The 17,577-nt window shown below is 44.0% G+C and overlaps 1 pseudogene; it reads right to left on the reverse strand.

The window, feature by feature from the left end:
- Positions 1-8,736: 8,736 nt before the first annotated feature.
- On the reverse strand, positions 8,737-11,970 carry LOC139008422 (small ribosomal subunit protein eS7-like; annotated as a pseudogene).
- Between the last annotated feature and the right edge of the window lie 5,607 nt (positions 11,971-17,577).

The raw sequence follows: 17,577 nt of genomic DNA on the forward strand, positions 1-17,577 counted from the left end.
TCACCCCTCTTGCCTCCTGTCTGTGACTTCCACAGTCCCCCCCTCCCCCACCCCCCCACCCCCACCCCGCCCCAGGCCTACCCAAGAAGGACTCTTGGTCCTCGTGTGTGCTGTGGGCCAAGTACTTTGCTCTGGGTGCCCCCAGGCTGGCCCCTGATGTTACTTAAAATAATGAGTAAAATATTATTACTTGAAATAACAATCCGTCCTATCTCACCTGTATGGCTCTTCAACATAAAATCCTGGCTTCCAAGACCAGGTCTCCACTCCCAATTCCCAGAAGTTCACCCCAGAGCTCCCGTTGGAGAGTCTGGTGACTTGCTCTGGCTGCCTCTTTGGGGCCAGATCCTCCCTGTGGCCTCACTGTGTGGTTTTAGTGGAGGAAGTGCTGCAGGGCACAACACAAAACTACAAAGGGAATTCCTGGGAAGGAAAAGCGCTGTGGGCAGTGAGAGCCGGCGGTTGTTCCAGCCATTGGAAGCACCTGGTCTGGCGCCTGGTCTTGCTCCCCCTGTGGGCATGCGGTGGTCATGGGCTGTTGCCTTTGCTGGCCTTTTGACATCTGCAAGGACCAAACTCCACCCACTGTACTGAGAAGCACATCTGAAAAGGAACTTTCTGGGCTGTGCAAATGTTCTTTTTCTTTAGGCCAACGGGTCCCTGGGTGGTCACTATTCTGCTAGCCTCTGAGAGTTGGCCCTAGTATTTTCTATCAGCAGCTTCCTAATGCAGGAACCGGCATGAAGCTCCCTGGAGAGGTGGCTTGGGGTGTAGTGACCCCTGTGGCACTCTTTCGTCCTCAGTGTTGTGGGTTAAATTGTGACCCCCAAAGCTCTGTGGACACCCTAGCCCCTGGTCCCTGTGAAGGTGGCCTTGTTGGAAACAGAGTCCTTGCAGATGTAAGTAGTTAAGGATCAGATGAGATGATCCCACATTAGCGTGGCCCCTAAGCTCTATGGCTCGTGTTCTCATGGGAAATGGAGAGGACATTCCTGGACACAGACACAAAAAGCAAAGGCCACGTGACCGTGGTGCCAGAGACCGGGGTGAAGCATCTACAACCCAGGGAATGCTAAGGATTGCTGGGGGCCACCATAAAGTAGGAAGAGGCAGGAAGGATTCTTCCCTGGAGCCTCCCTCAGAACAGGCCCTGCAGACACCTTGATCGTGGACTTCTGGCCTCCAAAGCTGTGAGACAGTAAATTTCTGCCATTTCAACCACTCAGTTGTGCCACTTTATAGCAGCCCTGGGAAAGGAATACACCCAGAAACCTCACTCCTGCCCCATGTGTCTCTCCTCAGTGCTAGGGTCAGATATCCTGCAGGCTGGGACACTGCAAGAATCCAGGGGAGGCTAAATAGAGGATGTTCCTAGCCTGGTTCCCAAGCTGCTCTGAGTCCCTTTCCTGCACTGCTTCCCAGGCTGCTCAGGCCCAGATGTCCTCCCCTCTCTGAGAATGCTGCCTGCCTCCTCCTGCCAGTCCTGCTTCCTCCCTCCCCATTCCAGAGTGTATCGCTCCAGCCCTCCTCTGCCCAGATTATGACTCCCAGGGGTGGACACTTTTTCCCAGCTCTCCCCATCCTCCTGGGTAAGGCATGACCTAGGCAGGGATTCTGAACCTTCAGAACTTGTTTAAACCCAGCTTCCTGGGCCTAACTCCAGAGATTCTGATTCAGTGACTCTGGGGGGAGCCCGAGAACTGGACCCGGCATTTCTAACAAGCTCTCTGGTGCGGCTTCTACTGATCTAAGGACCACACCATGAGACTCACTGGCCTAAGTTAGGCGATTGATGGGATCTCGTGGCGTCTGGGCAAGACTGATGTCCTGAGAGGGCAAGCCTGCCAGGAGAGGTCTGCGGAAATTCATTTCATGCAAGACTTTTGAGGTTCTGCTAAGAATGGAAAGAGTCTGTGTGATGGGTTGAGGGAGTCAGGCTGGTGTGTTTGCCAAGGTTGGTCTCTGCCATGGTCTGTGTCTAAGCTGGAGGAGCGAACAGCTGTGGGCAGAAGCCCAGAACTGTTTGCCCCAAAGTCTCTGAGACAGAGAGGTCCTACAAGCCATTCTGTTGGGCAAAGAAGACAAAGCATGACTCAGAAAAGAGGAGTAGGACATTCTCATATATGCCTGTGCATCTGTGTGTGCACCTAAATGTGTGCATGTGTGTACCTGTGTACACACTCATTTGGTCATGGGCTTGCCGAGTGCTTTCCACTTTATCTGTGTAAGACAGAGCCACCACCAGGAGCAGCTTCCAATACAAAAGCCAAGGTAGCCCCACCCAATACACACACACACACACACACACACACAGAGGCACACACACTGTTTTGTTTCTATTTGGGGTTTCACTCTGCTGTGCAGCAATCTATTTTTGTACGACAGCCCTTGCCTCCTGATTTGCAGTTCCTGACTCCTTGGGGTTTACTCTTTTCAGCCTTGCTCCCCACCCAGCAAAGCCCAGCGTTTCATTTCGCTCTGCCTTGTCTGTGTCAATTACACAGAAGACGTTTTGAACCTTCTGTGCTTTTGTTGTTCTAGTCGCCTCTGATCATGCTCACAGACACGCCTGCCCGGAGACACCACCTCTATGCAGCCGACATGGTGCTGCGCCGTTTGGTGGCAGGTGCAGGTGTTCACCCTTCTCCCTTTCGTAACAGATTCTAGGGATATACCAAATGCCAATCCATCCCCATGTGTGGCTTCCTCCTATACGAGTGACAAAGAAGGGGCTGTAAGCTCAGAGCTGAGTTAATTACATTCCTATTTCCAGCACATTCACGTCATCATTCTGTCTGAGATGTGGTTTTCTTCACCTACCCTCTCTCCATCTCCTCCACAGGTTCCTACTCTCTCAATAAGTGTATCTGCAGGAGGTGCTAACCGCACTCTACCTGGACCCCTTCCCAGGTGGTGCACCTGACAGCTGGTGCTGGTGGGTGCTGACAGCTCCCGCTGCCCTAGCTCTGGATGGTGACAGTCATTCACTGCAGGGAGTTCCTGGCTGAGACTTACACACTAGGTGGGGGGAGTGGGGGGATGGGGGGGGTAGGGAGTCCCAGCCAATGACTGGCAGATAAAGGGTACAAAAGGTCAGTCCTTTGCCTCAAGGTGGGATTAATGTAGGATGTGTCTTATGTCCCAGAGCCCTTGGGGATCTTTCTAGACTTTCCCCAAGTCCACACCCTAGGTGAACTTCTTCCCCTGCCTATTTCACTTCCTTACCTCCTTTCTCATGAAAGTCCTCTCTTAGAGCATCACATACATCTGAATCTTGTCTTGGTATCACATAGAATATGTAGTGTTGCTGTGTGTGTGTGTGTGTGTGTGTGTGTGTTAGGCAACTTGAAGAGTTACTCTATGAACTCGCAGCCTTTCCCTTCCTTCCTATGCAGCCCTGTCTACCCAAGTCTATCCCTCCTGCTCTCCATTCATTCATCCCGTCTGCTTTAAACAAGTTCTTTAAAGAACTGCTGATTCTTTCTGCCGTGAGGGTGCTTCATAGTGTGTGCTACCACACTTAACTGGCCACCTCCCCAGTGAGAAACTCTTTGCTTGCGTCTTCTTCTGCGTGGCCACAGGCAAGACCTTCATGGATATCCTTGAATGAGGCCTCCTGTGATGATTTCTCTGAATGGACAGCAGGGAGTGGCTCCTGAGCCCCAGGCATGTTCAGGCTTAGCTCCACGGGGTCCTACACCCAGCTCCTGGGCAGCTGCATAAACCCAGCAGCAACACGCCTGTTTCCACACATCCTCTCCAACATCAGGGAAGGTCTTCCCTTCCATGTGTTGCCATTCTGATATCTGTTTTCCATCATTGTATTGTTTTCATCTCCATTGCTAATGACTCAGCATCTCTACTTATACTTGTTGGTTATTAGTGTTTCTTTTTTTAAACCAAGTATGATCTTAAGAAAAAAAGAACTTTGTTTATTCATGACATTAATGCCTTGTTGCTTTATACAGTGAAACTATCTTCTTTGAGAGGGCCATCTGTATCTTTTCTCTGTTTACTAAGTAGAAATACTTAAGAGCTACGGCCTTATGCTCTCATTGTTGTTCAGAGATATTGATGACATAGCTCATTTATATTTCACTTGTCCTTTATTGCAGTTCTCCAACCAGGACTCAGGCATGAGTCCATAGGGACATGGGTTAAAGGACATTAGAGTTACAGAGACCATTTTCACACAATCATGCCCACTTTTCATACTTAGCCATTAATCCAACTCTGATACCCTGTCTCTCTCTTCCACAAGCTTGAGTTCTTTTCCTGAAGCTTTTTAATCCCTCATATACAAGGACACCTGGTGGGCCTTTCCCCTGAACTTGAGAGGTGCCTTGACTTGCTTGAGCCTCACAAAAAACACATGTTAGCATGCCAAGCTGGTTCCCATACTATAATGTAAACAACACGAGTTTAATTCCTCAGCAGACCCTCCTGAGAGGAACTTTTCATTTGTGTGTGTCTCAATAGGTCCCCAGTCATACACTGCTGCTCTTAGAGTTATCAAACAATATTACAGCCAATGCCCAGGTGGATACACAATGCTGAACAGCATGATCTACATTCCAAGGGCTGGGAAGGAAGGTTTATTATTATTATTATTATTATTATTATTATTAACTGGGTTCCTTTGGGGACTCCTGGTGAGATCTCAAAAGATGATTTTGTGCACTGGTAGCTGAAGCTCTGAGTAAGAAGAATTCAAGGATGACCACGGTTTTCTACATGGACAATTGCAAGAAGCCCACATAGTGGGTTCTCAGAGTGGTGGACACAAATACTTGGACTTCTTTTTTCTTTGAGCAGGAAGTTCTTCCAAGGTTTAAACCTTAGAAGATCCCCCAAATGTCTCTGAAATCTATACTCCCGAGTTACTAGTTCATAAAGAAAGTCTCCAGAAGTAGGGATCATGGAAAGGAACATCCTACAGTTAATCTGAACTGACATGGCCAATGGAATGTGATGACTCCAACCCTTGACATGACAGTGAGAGTTTCTTCTGCTCTTCAGTACTATTTCTCTGTCTCTGAAGTTGGTGTCTCTGGTTCCACATTTCCAATGTCCAACTAACTCATGTCCCAGCACCTCCTCTCTCCAGTTTGCTGCCCCATGTCCACCAGGGAGCTAGGAAAAAGAATCTCACCATGATTCCGGAGGCACTGATGAACACTTATGACCACCACAGAGACCCTAAAAGGGTAGGGACTGGGGTGAGGCAAGTGAGGCTAAGTCCTTAAAATCTGAATATTTTACTCATCGTGAGTTCTTTTTTAGTATTCATTTTTATTTTTAAAAAGACTGCAATAGGACATTATTTATCTTGGTTACTGAGGTTTATTTATTTATTTATTTATTTTGCGCTTCTATAAATTTCATAGCAAGTCCCTTCTTTGCTACAAATAGAGGGAGGATAAAAAATATCACAGCTTTGACTGAAATTTTGCTTCAAGTGAGAGCCTTAGAAAAAAACAGCATTTTGAGATAGGTAAGGGTATACCTAACACCTACATAAATATTGACAGAAAAGAACATATTGAGAAACATGCCCTGAGAAGAAAGAGAAGATACAAAGAAGGTCAGTTCGAGATTGAGATTTCTGAGGGGCAAGCTGTCCAGATGCCTTTCTGTGTCAGCACTGCATAGAAGACAATGTGTGTTCAGTTTCCCCGGTGGCCTTCCAGGTACATTATGAAGACAATTAAAACCCATATCCCAGACCTACACAGCTTTCAGTGATTGGGCTCAAGTTAATCAGTGGGAATTGAATGAAACTGCTTGTTCAAGTAAAACTGATCGAACTCTTGATGAGCAGTAATGGAAAACTTGGCCACCAGTCTTTACTTCCTTTCCTGAGGGGCATGTGGTGTGAGAGTACCCTCATTCCTCCACGCCAAAGTTTTATAGATGCTTTAGAAAGATGTAATTGGTAATTAATGCCAAATTTACACTGTGGATATAATGGTTTACAAGTCCATGGTTTGTATTTTGCTGTATAGAGCTATTCTTAAGTATTTTCTCAACAATAAGCATTTCATTCCAACGGAATTAAATTCTTTTTAATGAATCCATTTGTTGTTCTTATATAATTCTAAATTATTGAAATTCTTCAGTATGGATCCATGAAAAACTGAAGTAATATGATCCAACAATGTAAACAAAAAAAGAAGCTTATTATGTTTTGAACAAATATATATATATATATATATATATATATATATATATATATATATATATAACTACTAGAATCCCATGACAACTCCATAAATGCCAAATAAATTGATTTGGGTAAAGATCTAGGATACTTTCCATTTATCAAACTGCAAACAGATAGCAATTTAACTTATTTTGATAATTGGTATGATTTTTCTTTTAACTAATCTTTCCCAAAATGTATTTCTATGTGGATTTCATGTGAGTGTGAATCTATAAAATTGACCCAGATTCTCTCTCAGCAGTAGAACTGATCTTTTTTTTTTTCTGTGTCTTGTAACACACATTTGTGAACTGGCCTGGTATAATTGAAAAGAAATTCTTCATAGACCAGGATTATTTGCTAAATGTGTTTCTCTTTGAACATCAGTGGACTATACACCTAAATGCGGGGTGAAAGTGAGAGAATTTTCTTGACCATGATATTACTTTAATCTTGCCTGTTTCATATTCTTTAGAAAACCCCAACATTCCTAGAGCATTCCCACAATGGATACTATCACTACACAATTAGCTATAACAATAAGAAAAGCCCAGGTTCTGGGGAAACTTTATAAGATTCTTGATACATAACGTGTTATTCTCTGAACAATGTTCTTTGTTATTTGAAATCAAGTTTTCTTAGGGACTTGTTCATATGGTTCCCTCTGTGTCTTCAGAAGAATGAGTTGGCAAACAAACTTTACTATAGCTGGCAGTCATTTAGCGCTACATTAAATGACTAACCACAGCTGGTGGGCTAGCTTTTCCCCATTGCCTCCCTGAAGATAATTAGGGTCTTGGAGAAATGTGTTACTGTCTGTTTCCTGGGTCCAGCCAGTGTGCCTCAATGGTTGAACATTGACTTATGAATGGTTTGATTCCGGGTTGGGGCACACGCCCAGGTTGTGGGCTCAATCCCCAGTAGGAACTGTGCAGGAGGCAACGGATCAATGCTTCTCTCTCATCATTGATATTTCTATCTCTCTCTCCCTCTCCCTTCCTCTCTGAAATTAAAGAAAAAAATCTGTTCCCTGTTGGCTCTTGGGGAAAGAGTTCTCTACTTGTAATGACAAATGCTACTCTAGAAGGATATGACAGGCAAAGGAGGAGAATGAAAGAAGAGGTTCCCCAGTTGGGTTACCAGCTATGAGAGAATGTGTCATTAGCACCTGGATAGGGTTTTGAAGGATGAGCAGGAGTTCTGCAGTAGGGAGGACCTTCACCCAGCTCAGTGATGCCATTGTCAGCAATCTCATACTTCACAGCTATGGCTTATCAGTGACCTTCAGACAATCACCCCCTGGTGCCTGCCTTCCTTGTCCATAGACAAAGATGTGCCTTCCTGGATGTGTAAGCTGCCCTTACCTCCCACAAGGATGGCCCTTCATACAAAAACCAGTGGCCTTTGCTGAAAGTTGGGGCCAACCCTGAGGTACTCCAGAGCCCCTCTTGGAATCAGGTTGAGTCTGAGACTTCATCTGAAATTGTGCCTTTGCTTGACCTCTGCTTCTCCCAGATTGGCCCCGCCCACACCATGCCCACCTCAAGGAATCACTGGGCCTGAATCCTTGGCTCAGGATGTCCCGGGAGGACCCACCTCAGACAGAATAAAGCAGAACAAGAATTCTGGGAGGAGCCACAGCAGCTGCGTGCGTCAGAAATGGTACAGGCCTTGAGAGAATTTTCTCAGCATCATTCACCCTCCCCCTGCTCATCAGTGCCCTTACTGACGTTCCTGGTGGCTCCAGTGAAGGGGAGAGTGGGTGGGGCCAATGGAAAGAGATGCTTAAATATCTCTGTGACAAAACATTCCTTTAACTTTCTTTGATTCAAGGCTTTCACTTGGTCCACTGGAGACTTTTCAGAGCTTGTATGTTACCATTCTGCTTTCTATTACAGAATTCTTTGTTTTATAAACCCACCTCCTAACCTCCCCCCCTTAAAAAAACACCCCAAAACACCCAATTTCTTCAAAGCAGCTTTTTCCATTCTGTGGATATAGAAAAAATGGTGGTAAGTCAGAAACTTCTCCTCTATGATGGTTATTTTATCTTTTGGCACTGGCCCTTGGAGATCAGAGGCCAGAATCAGATAGAGCGCCTCTGGTCCTCCCGGAGTCGTTCAGCACTTACGTAACACCCTGGCTGCTGTGCCAGGCGGTTGCAGGTTGGCCACTGTCTTGATTTAATGCCCTCCTTCGCTGTGGTCCATTTGCCCAGGCTCAATGAGCCATAAAAAACAGATCCTCCGGCGAGCTGACAGTCTCTGCTTCAGAGATGTAAGGTCAATGGGGAACCTACAACAGATGATTCTCTATTTATTCAGTGTATTACGAGGAATGGTCATCAGAATTAGTGATCCATTTTAGGGGAAGGTGGGTAGAAACTCGGGCCCTTTACACAATTTCTCTGGGTTTAAAATAACAATTACTCTAAACTCTATTCTTCCTCTAGCTCCCTCTCCTCTTCCCTCTTTCCCTCCCTTCCTATCTTATTATTTTTTATTGAGAAAAATATTTAATTTACTCAGTTTTCCTTACAGCTGAAACTCTGGGAATTCAAAATTAGCATCCTTGCCCTTGAGCTTCTTATAGACCCCAGAAATGGTTTTAACTTTGTGCCCCACGTTGTTCTTCTGCACTTTGTCCAAATGCACCCTTATGAGCCGGCTGCGTCCAGCTTCACAGGGATTCCCTTGCCCACAGTTTCACTTGGGAAACCAAGTCCTCCAGGATGGTGTGCACAGCGGTCAGGGTGCGGCTCCTCAGATGCTTTTGCTTATTCTCTGTCTGGCTCTTTGCCCGTTGGCTTCGGCAGAATTTTCCTCTGAGCGATAAAGACCAGGTGCTTCCCACTGAGTGTTTTCTCCAGCTCACGCAGCAGCCGGACTTGAATTTTCTGGAAAGACTTGAGTTGAAGAACCGGAACAAAGATTATAACAGCTTTTCAACCACCTCCAATTTCAATTTCCTTGGCCGCTGTGATGTTCAGCTCCTGTAGCTGGGCCTTGAGGTCCGAGTTCATCTCCAGCTCCAGCAAAGCCCGGGAGATGCCAGACTCGAACTCGTCTGGCTTCTTGCCTTTGGGCTTCACAATCTTGGTGCTGGAATTGATCTTGGCCTTCTCCTGGGTGAGCGCTGGCCTGAGAGGAGGCCTAGGTCTCTGGAGAGCTCCTCAAACTTCGTGGCAGAAAAGCCCTCCCTTTCTATCTTGAATTTAACTACAGCTTTGTAATTTGCTGGAAGTTTAGAGTGAATTCAGAAGTGAACTTACAAAAGTTCTATAAAAATTTAAAAAATCTCTTGGCAGCACAAGCCTACAAACTCTTCCATGCAAGCCATTCTGAGCCACTGCTCACCTGCTGGAGGCAAGGCTGTTAAAGGCCTCCAGTTTCAGGAGAGAACAGGTGCTGGCCCTTCAATTGCAAACTGTCTGACTTCGGGCAAATGTAATCCCATGAATCTCAGTTTTCTCAGGTGCAAAAAGGAGATAATTATGCCTCCTGTGCTGAAAAGGAAAGAGACATCGCTCTAGCATGTAACTAGCATATAATCAGAGCTTAATAAATGACAGGCATCATCATGAGACAAACGCATGAACAAAGGCGTTAGGGCTGGGAACAGGAAAGGAAAAGGAAATCTTTGGGGAAAGTGGGGCTTAAAAAATGTGGTCTTCTTGGAAGTGGGTTGAAATGATTTCTTGGAGTCTATCATTGGGAAAGAACCGGGTGTGTGGATGTGGGTGTGAGGAGTGGGGGGACAGACCACAGCCAGATCAGAGGGTGGTGATCATTTGATGGCCTCTGCTGAGAAGGTGTCAAAGGTCAGCAGTTCAGAGTTGCTGGGGATATCCCCCCACTGTACATGGGATTCCCCCCACTAGCAATGCTCAGCTGAATTGGGTCAGAAAACGGGAGTTAACATTAACAACAACTCTTTATCTCAACACAGCTTTATCCCCAATTCAGTTTCTCCTCCTCCTCCTCTTCCTTCTTTGTATATCCCTCTATGTTAGGGAACTATTTTAAAATGCTTCTCCCGGTCACAAATAGAGTCAACAAGTGCTTCTTGGAGCATGTTAAGCAGACGGTCTTCCCGAGGCCAGGATACAAGTGCTGTTGTTGCTGTTGTTGTTTTATGACCTCATCCCATCCTGCCCGCAGTCGGAGATTGGTAGCTGACAATGCAGAGGGCCCTGTATGGGGTTTTAGCCAGAGTCTAGATGTCTTGAGCTGTAGGCAAGAACAAGAAAGACCTAAGAAGGTGAAGGATGCGGGAGAAGGAACTTTGTTTCGTCTGTGGAAGCTGCACCAAAATGACAACTCTAGCACAAGCCTGTCAGCACACACATGTTCTGATCCTCATGGTGGATGTCAGAAGTGTGGGTGGAGTGAATTTCTTGACAAATTTCTCCCTCTTTAACCCTACCTTACACACGCCTCTCTGCTTCCCTTTTATAAAAATCAAAACCATTCCAGAGGGGATGCCCTAGAAACCGGCATGTCCTCATTCCTTTACAGACAAATTTGAAAAGACTGAAATACTGAAATACCCATGAGAGGGGAGAGGGGAAGAGAGCGAGAGAGGGGGAGAGAGGGAGAGAGGGAGAAAGAGAACTTGAAAATTAATCACCAAGACAATGGTGAAAATTCACCACTAGAAAGTCTGGCTTTTAAAGCCTCTCCCTTTCCTAGATTCAACTTTTTAACAAGAGAGGTTAAAACATAGTACTTTAAAAAGAGAATTTACAAACTAAGTTGGTAGGATAATCTTAGTATGTCTATGCATTCACCTCCCTGCCTCCCATACCAATACACCTGAGAAAATGTTTTGAATAAATGTACGTAGGTATTGCATCTCTGGACAACTTTATGTTAGTGTGAAAGGTCACCTAAGATTAGTATCACAAACTGGACAATGATTAGTACACCTCAAATTGGTTTATACTATCAAATGGAGAGTAATTTTAGTAATTAATACAACTGCTTAATTCCCACATATTTGAAGACTTGCCATGTATTTCTCATTAACTTGTAGTGAAAATGGTAATAAAACAAGAAGATCTCAGTCTGAACACAGATGTGATTTTAGTTGATATTAAAAAATAACCTCATTAAGACCCACATTTGTTAATGACCTTAACCGTCACAGACATTGGCCAAAGTTTGAGCTTGAGTCAGGGTGTATGTATTGATTTATAAACCTGTGTTGGATTGTTTTCCAAGCAAAGTAATTGTATTCAGCTGCAGAATTCAATCTTTGAATTCCAAAACTTTGTACCCAGAGTCAGTAAATGTCAGCGGTGAAGGTAATGGGCCGTAGAAAGAAAATTCTCATCATGGAGGGATGGGTGGCGCCATCTCGCAATAGCCAGGCCTGTGAGTCTGGTTTACATCAGATGCTCAGATTCTCTGTGTGGTGAGACTTTGCCAACATAGCCATGTCTAGGAAGACTGGACTTATTCCTTTCTAGCACTTAAAAATCTTATCTTATGCATTAATCTCCTGTGAATATTTTAACGAATTATCACAGACGTGGTGGCTTAAAATGATGCAAATTTATTCTCTTACAGATGTAGCAGCCAGAAGTCTAAAATGGGTTTCAGCAGGTTGTGATCAAGTGTGGAATTCTCTCCAGGAATTCTCTGGGGGAGAATTTGTTTCTTTGCCTTTTCCAGGTTCTGGTGGCCACCTCTAGCAACTCTGCCCGTGGCCTCGTGGCTCCTGTCTCCATCTTGAAAGCACATCGCTCCAGTCCCAGTGACTGTCATTACCTCGCTTTCTCCTTCTCTGCCTTCCTCTTACAAGGATATTGTGATCACCCTTAGAGCCCTTCAGCTAATCCAGGTAATGCCCCATCTCAAGAGCCTTAACTTCCATCTCCAAAGTCACATTTTTCATAGAAGATGACATTCACAGGTTCCAGGGATTATTTTGTTTACCACATCTTAGAACTCAAATTACTAAGTTTGACCAGGATTACCACTATGTCCTTTTTTTTTTTTTTTTTTAAATTAGAAAGGGAGTTATAGAGAACTTTGTATTTTATTTAATCAAATCTCTTAAACTAAGAAAATAATATGCTTATGATTTAAAAAATTTAACCAATACAAAAGGTGTGCCAGGGAAAGTGAAGGCCTTTCACTCTAGACTAGGTTGGCCTCGGTGGCCAGTTGGCCACTGTATACCAGCCCCAGACCCTTCCCCAGAGCTAACCATAGTTACCTGTTTTTCAGGTGCCCTTCCAGAAAGTTTTCACATATATAGTGTATATTTTTACCATGAATGAAAAATGATATACATGTTGTTCTGTTCTTGAACTTTCCAGTTATTTTATCTTGGAACTCTTTCCTTGTCAACACATCCAATTTTACCTTATTTCTTTTAACTGTTGTGTAGTATTCCATTGAATAATTATTATTTAAAAATATATATTAACATTTAAAAATATATATAAGCATTTAGATTAGTTTCAGAATTTTCTTTGCCATTTCAATGTAATCTACATCTTTATATGTGTATTTCTTTATATATGTCAGTAGTTAGTTGCTGAGCAACATTCCATTATAGCAATATACTACAATTTGCTTATTTTCCCCCCTGTTGGTAGACATTTTATTGTTTCCAGGTTTTTACTATTATGAATAAAGCTGCTATAAAAATTTGGATATATGTCTTTGTGTGAACATATTTTCATTTCTTTTTGGTAAATACTGGGAGTAATTGGAATTGTTGGGTCATGGGGTTTGAATATGGCCAACTTTAGTAAATGGTATCCAATAGTTTTCAGAAGGGATTGTATAAATTTATCCACCTCCCAGCACTGTGTGAGAGTCCAGCTGTTGCATATTCTTGCCAACACCTGGCACTTTTCCATGTTAGCCATTCTGATGGATGTATGATAATATTTATTTCATTGTACTTTCAGTTAGTATTTCCCTGATCATTAATGTATTTGAGTGACTCCTCACATGTTTACTCACCATTTGGTTATCTTCTCAATGAATGAGTTACCTGGTCACATGTTTTTCTTATTGTGCTGTTGTTTTGTCTGTCTTGTTCTTACTGATTTGAAGAAGTTCTTTACATATTCTGGATCCAACTTCTTTATTAGCTATATGCATTGAAAATTAACTCCCTCTCTGTGAGTTCATATTCACTCTCTTAGTGGTGCCTTTTAATTAACAAAAGCTCTTAATTTTCAACAATTCCAGTTTATCAAACTTTTTCTTGTCAGTGTGCTGCTGTATTATTTTATGAAATCTTTGCTGTTTCAAGGTCAGACTGATATCCCCTTATGTGATCTTCTAGGTATGTAAGTGGAATCGGCTCTTGTGTATGATGTGAGAGGGTAAGATTCATTTTTGAAAATATAACTATTCAACTGACCCTGTACCACTTACTAAAGGACCATCTTTTCCTCATGACTGTAATGTTACCTCTGTCAATGAAATGAACACCAATTTGTGGGTCTGTTTCTAGACCCCCTGTTCTGTTTAACTAGATTTGATTTGATTTAGGAAAAAGAAAGCATGTGACCTTTCTCTCATCTGAGTGCCTTGAAGCAAATTTGCACCATCAGAATAATTCTGTTTTGATCAGGATATGCCTAAAGAGTTATTTTGAGTTCTTGCTCCCTTCAGTAAGATGAAGTGCTTAAGTTAAGTCATAATTAGATTCTCTGACCCTTTTTCAAGATCATTGGAAGAAATAAGCCAGTAACAGCTTTAGAGTAGAATATCCTGTGAGAGCTTCTGCCTGAGAGAAATGAGGGCTGGGCCTCTGTCAGTAAGTCAGGAGGCTCTTCCAGTGGGTGTCGGACTGTTTCCCCAGCATTCCTCCTCCTATGGTGTCCCAGCATATGTCTTTCTGGCTCAAGATAACCCTGATGGTTCTCCAAGCCAGTTTCAAAAACCCCATCTGTTCATTTTCATCTTGGCTTGTTCCGTGTGCCTCTCTCTCCAAGGCCTCTCCCCTGCTTTTGGTCTCTAGAAAGTGAATCCCCTGTCTGATATCTATGAGAAAGCCTCTCCTAATCCTGGCAGCCTTATTGATCTTCCTCCTCTCTGAACCAAGGGCTGCTATTATCTTGAATCACCTGTTTTGGCCTTTGTATCATTACTAAATATTTCAAAGGTACTTGTCTTGTCTCTCAAGCTGAAAGCGCAGCTCTGCAGGAGGTCAAGGCCTGCTCTTACTCAAAGCAGTTGATCCATAAATATTTCATCTTTGATGAAGGGAATGGTGGGCATGGAGGTAGTTTAGTGGTGGCAACTGGGAGTCACCTGCTTTGGGACACGGAGAAGAGAAACAGGAAGATCTGATGCCTTCAGGGGAGCCAAAGCCCTGTCCCCAGTTTGGATGCCTGGTGGTCTTTTGCCTCTAACATTTTGGTGTCAGATTGCCCTAAACACTTGCTTCATGTTTCCAAATGTTTGGATCAGAAAAGAGACCCACTTTCACATGGGATGGGGCGGGGCATGACCCGGGTGAGGAGAAGACAACTCGGGTTTGAGAAGGAACTTCTCTCTGTTTTTTAGCTGGAAATGGAAGCAACGCTGGCGTTCTCCTCCCTTTTGGAAACAAGCCTGCAACCAGGGAGGGTGTGGGAATATGAGGGACAGGCCAACACCACCATCTCCAGGCCTCACAAAGCCGCGTCATCTGAATACACAAACCATCACATCTGCCGGATGAGATGTCCCTTTAAATAGATGCTAAACAGGATCGGTGTCATGTGCCTTCAGCATAATGTGACAACTGCCTGCGCTGGCTGATTTACTCGGAAAAGCTGTTGAGTTGCAGGTTAAGTGAGACAAATATGGAAGGACATTCCGGTTGTTTGGGGATTTTTGTCACTTGCTCCTGACAGATGTTCTTCCCTGGGGTTTCTGGCAGAATGGAAGGAATGACCTGAGACTTGAAAAGTTGAAAAAAAAATATTGCCACCCCAGTATCCTCTTATTTAGTGACTACTAACAAGTGTGCAGTGTAAAAATAACCCCCCTGGTGTAGTTTTTGGGAGCAATTGGAATAATTTGTACTCACTTGCCTGCTGACAGTGGTGGGTTTGCTGTTTGTTATGGGAACATTCCAAGGAACCCATTAATCGCCCTTTGGATACCCCTTAGGTACCAAATGGAAATGAACAGAAATAAAGTTTATGGCATAGTGCAGTTCTGATAACAAAAACCTGGCGACTCAATTTTTAAAACCTTAAATTCTCTCAGCATTCTCTGAGTGGAGACGAATTTCACCCAGCAAGGAGCCCAGGCCATGCAAGTCTTCTTGACCTTTGCAGGCCTTGTCAGAACCTTCCATATTTCCCACCAAAGCTAAGTCCCACTAAACTGGCTTATGAACCGTTACTCCTGGCTGTTCAGGGGCCACTCCTCCTAGAGTGCTCCTGCATGCACATTAAGTTTTTCTTCGGTTAATTTGTCTGTTGTTAATTAATTTGCAGCCCCAACCACTCAAACATAAGTTGACACAGGAAAAGGTTTCCTCCCAACAGAAGGATATGAAAAATCCAGTGGGGCAGTGTTACAGTGACAATATAGTTGTGCTGAGGGGTAAAAGCAATACGTAGTGATGGAGCAGCTGGCACATCCTCCTTTCCTGCACAAACTCTCATCTCTCATTGCCCTTATCCTTTGCTACTGTGGAGCACTCATCAGTCTTTGAAACACCTTCAACTCCACTTTTTCTCATATTGGTCCCTCTTCAAAAGCTCCAAACCTTTCTCTCTGCTAAGGATCTCCTTGTGATAACATTTAATGGCTTTATCTTGACAACTTCTCTATTGCTTTCTGCCAGACAGTATTAAGCACTCCTTTCTGTGTTCCCTTAGCAATGTGACCATACAATTGCCCCATCTATGTCCTTATCCACAGCTATCCGTTCATTTAGCTATCTCCCCATTCTTTCATGTGTCCATTGGCCCATCCATCTACTTATGTTTTTGTTCATCTAACACTCCTTCCATCTATTCATGGGAGAAATATCTATCTAAACCCTATATGTGCCTAAGCCTGGATTTGACCTTCACATGGATCAGATTGATTTCATTTGGTTCCAAGGTCACAGAGTAGACAGCCAATTCCAGAAAACATCTCCAGAATGCGGCTCGTCATCCCATGTCAGGTTTTGTTTTAATCCTCATCGGAGTATGTTTTTTAATTGATTTTAGGGAGAGGAGGAGGAAGAGAGAGAGAAAGATCAGTGTGTGAGAGAAACATCAATTGGTTGCCTCACATATAGGCCTGGACTGGGGATGGAACTCACAACCTGGGTATGTGCCCTGACTGGGAATCAAACCCGGGACTTTTTAGTGCAGGGGTCCTCAAACTTTTTAAACAGGGGGCCAGTTCACTGTCCCTCAGACCGTTGGAGGGCCGGACTATAGTTTAAAAAAAAACTAGTTGGCTGCTAAGCAACAGGCAGCAGCGGCAAAAACACCCAGCGGGCCGGATAAATGTTTTTGGCGGGCCGCATGTGGCCCGCGGGCCGTAGTTTGAGGACCCCTGCTTTAGTGTATGGAATAAAGCTCCAACAAACTGAGCCAGCTGGCCAGGGCTCATGTCAGGTTTTATGTTGGCTTGGAAGAACCCATCCGCAGTACCTTCTTTGCTCACTTGCCCTCTTGACCAATGAGGAGCTGAGAGAGAAATGCTCGGTTTGAATTTTAGATTAAGAACCTGGAAATTCTAGGGCCTGTTTCTTCTGACTTAGAGACACTTAGAATCAGTGCAGGGGAGTCAAGGTCGGGGCCATCAATGGGATGCAGTTACTTCCGCTGATTTTAGCTTTAGGATGGTTACACGTGTGCAGAACCATGGCTATTTTACCACCAAACTGATATTCAATTACCTTTTTTTTTATTTGTAGTCTCAAGAACAAATGGACTGTGGTAAGATGGAATGAGAACAAAAAGCTTTAGAAAGTGAAACCAGCACTTGGACACAGAAACACCACAAACTCCCAGCGGTTTCTAACTCAGAGTTCTCCCTTAGGTGTACTCCGTCATGGAGATAAAAAGAGCTCAAAGACGTCTTTGACTCCGCTGTAAAATTTTCTTTATTGGAAGGGGCTCGCACTCTAACTCAAATGGTGACACCTTAACCACCGTGCTCCTCGTAAAACATTCGCTGGCTCCTGCTAATACTTGTCAAACCAGAAAGGTCCTGGCTCAAAATAGAACCTGAGGTTTTTTCCTGCTGATTTCCAAACTCCATGTGGCAATTGGATGCTCATGGTTGTTATGAAGAAAAGGTTCTGCCTTCGTGGTAGTAATTTCAGCCTGTGTTAACAGACATAAACATTTTCACTAAAAGGCAGGCGTTTTTATTTGTTGAGGAATCAGGGTTCTTTTCTCTGAC

Source organism: Myotis yumanensis, unplaced genomic scaffold, assembly GCF_028538775.1.
Source record: "Myotis yumanensis isolate MYYU_CA2020_CCGP unplaced genomic scaffold, mMyoYum1.0.hap1 SCAF_4, whole genome shotgun sequence".
NCBI classification, from domain to species: domain Eukaryota; kingdom Metazoa; phylum Chordata; class Mammalia; order Chiroptera; family Vespertilionidae; genus Myotis; species Myotis yumanensis.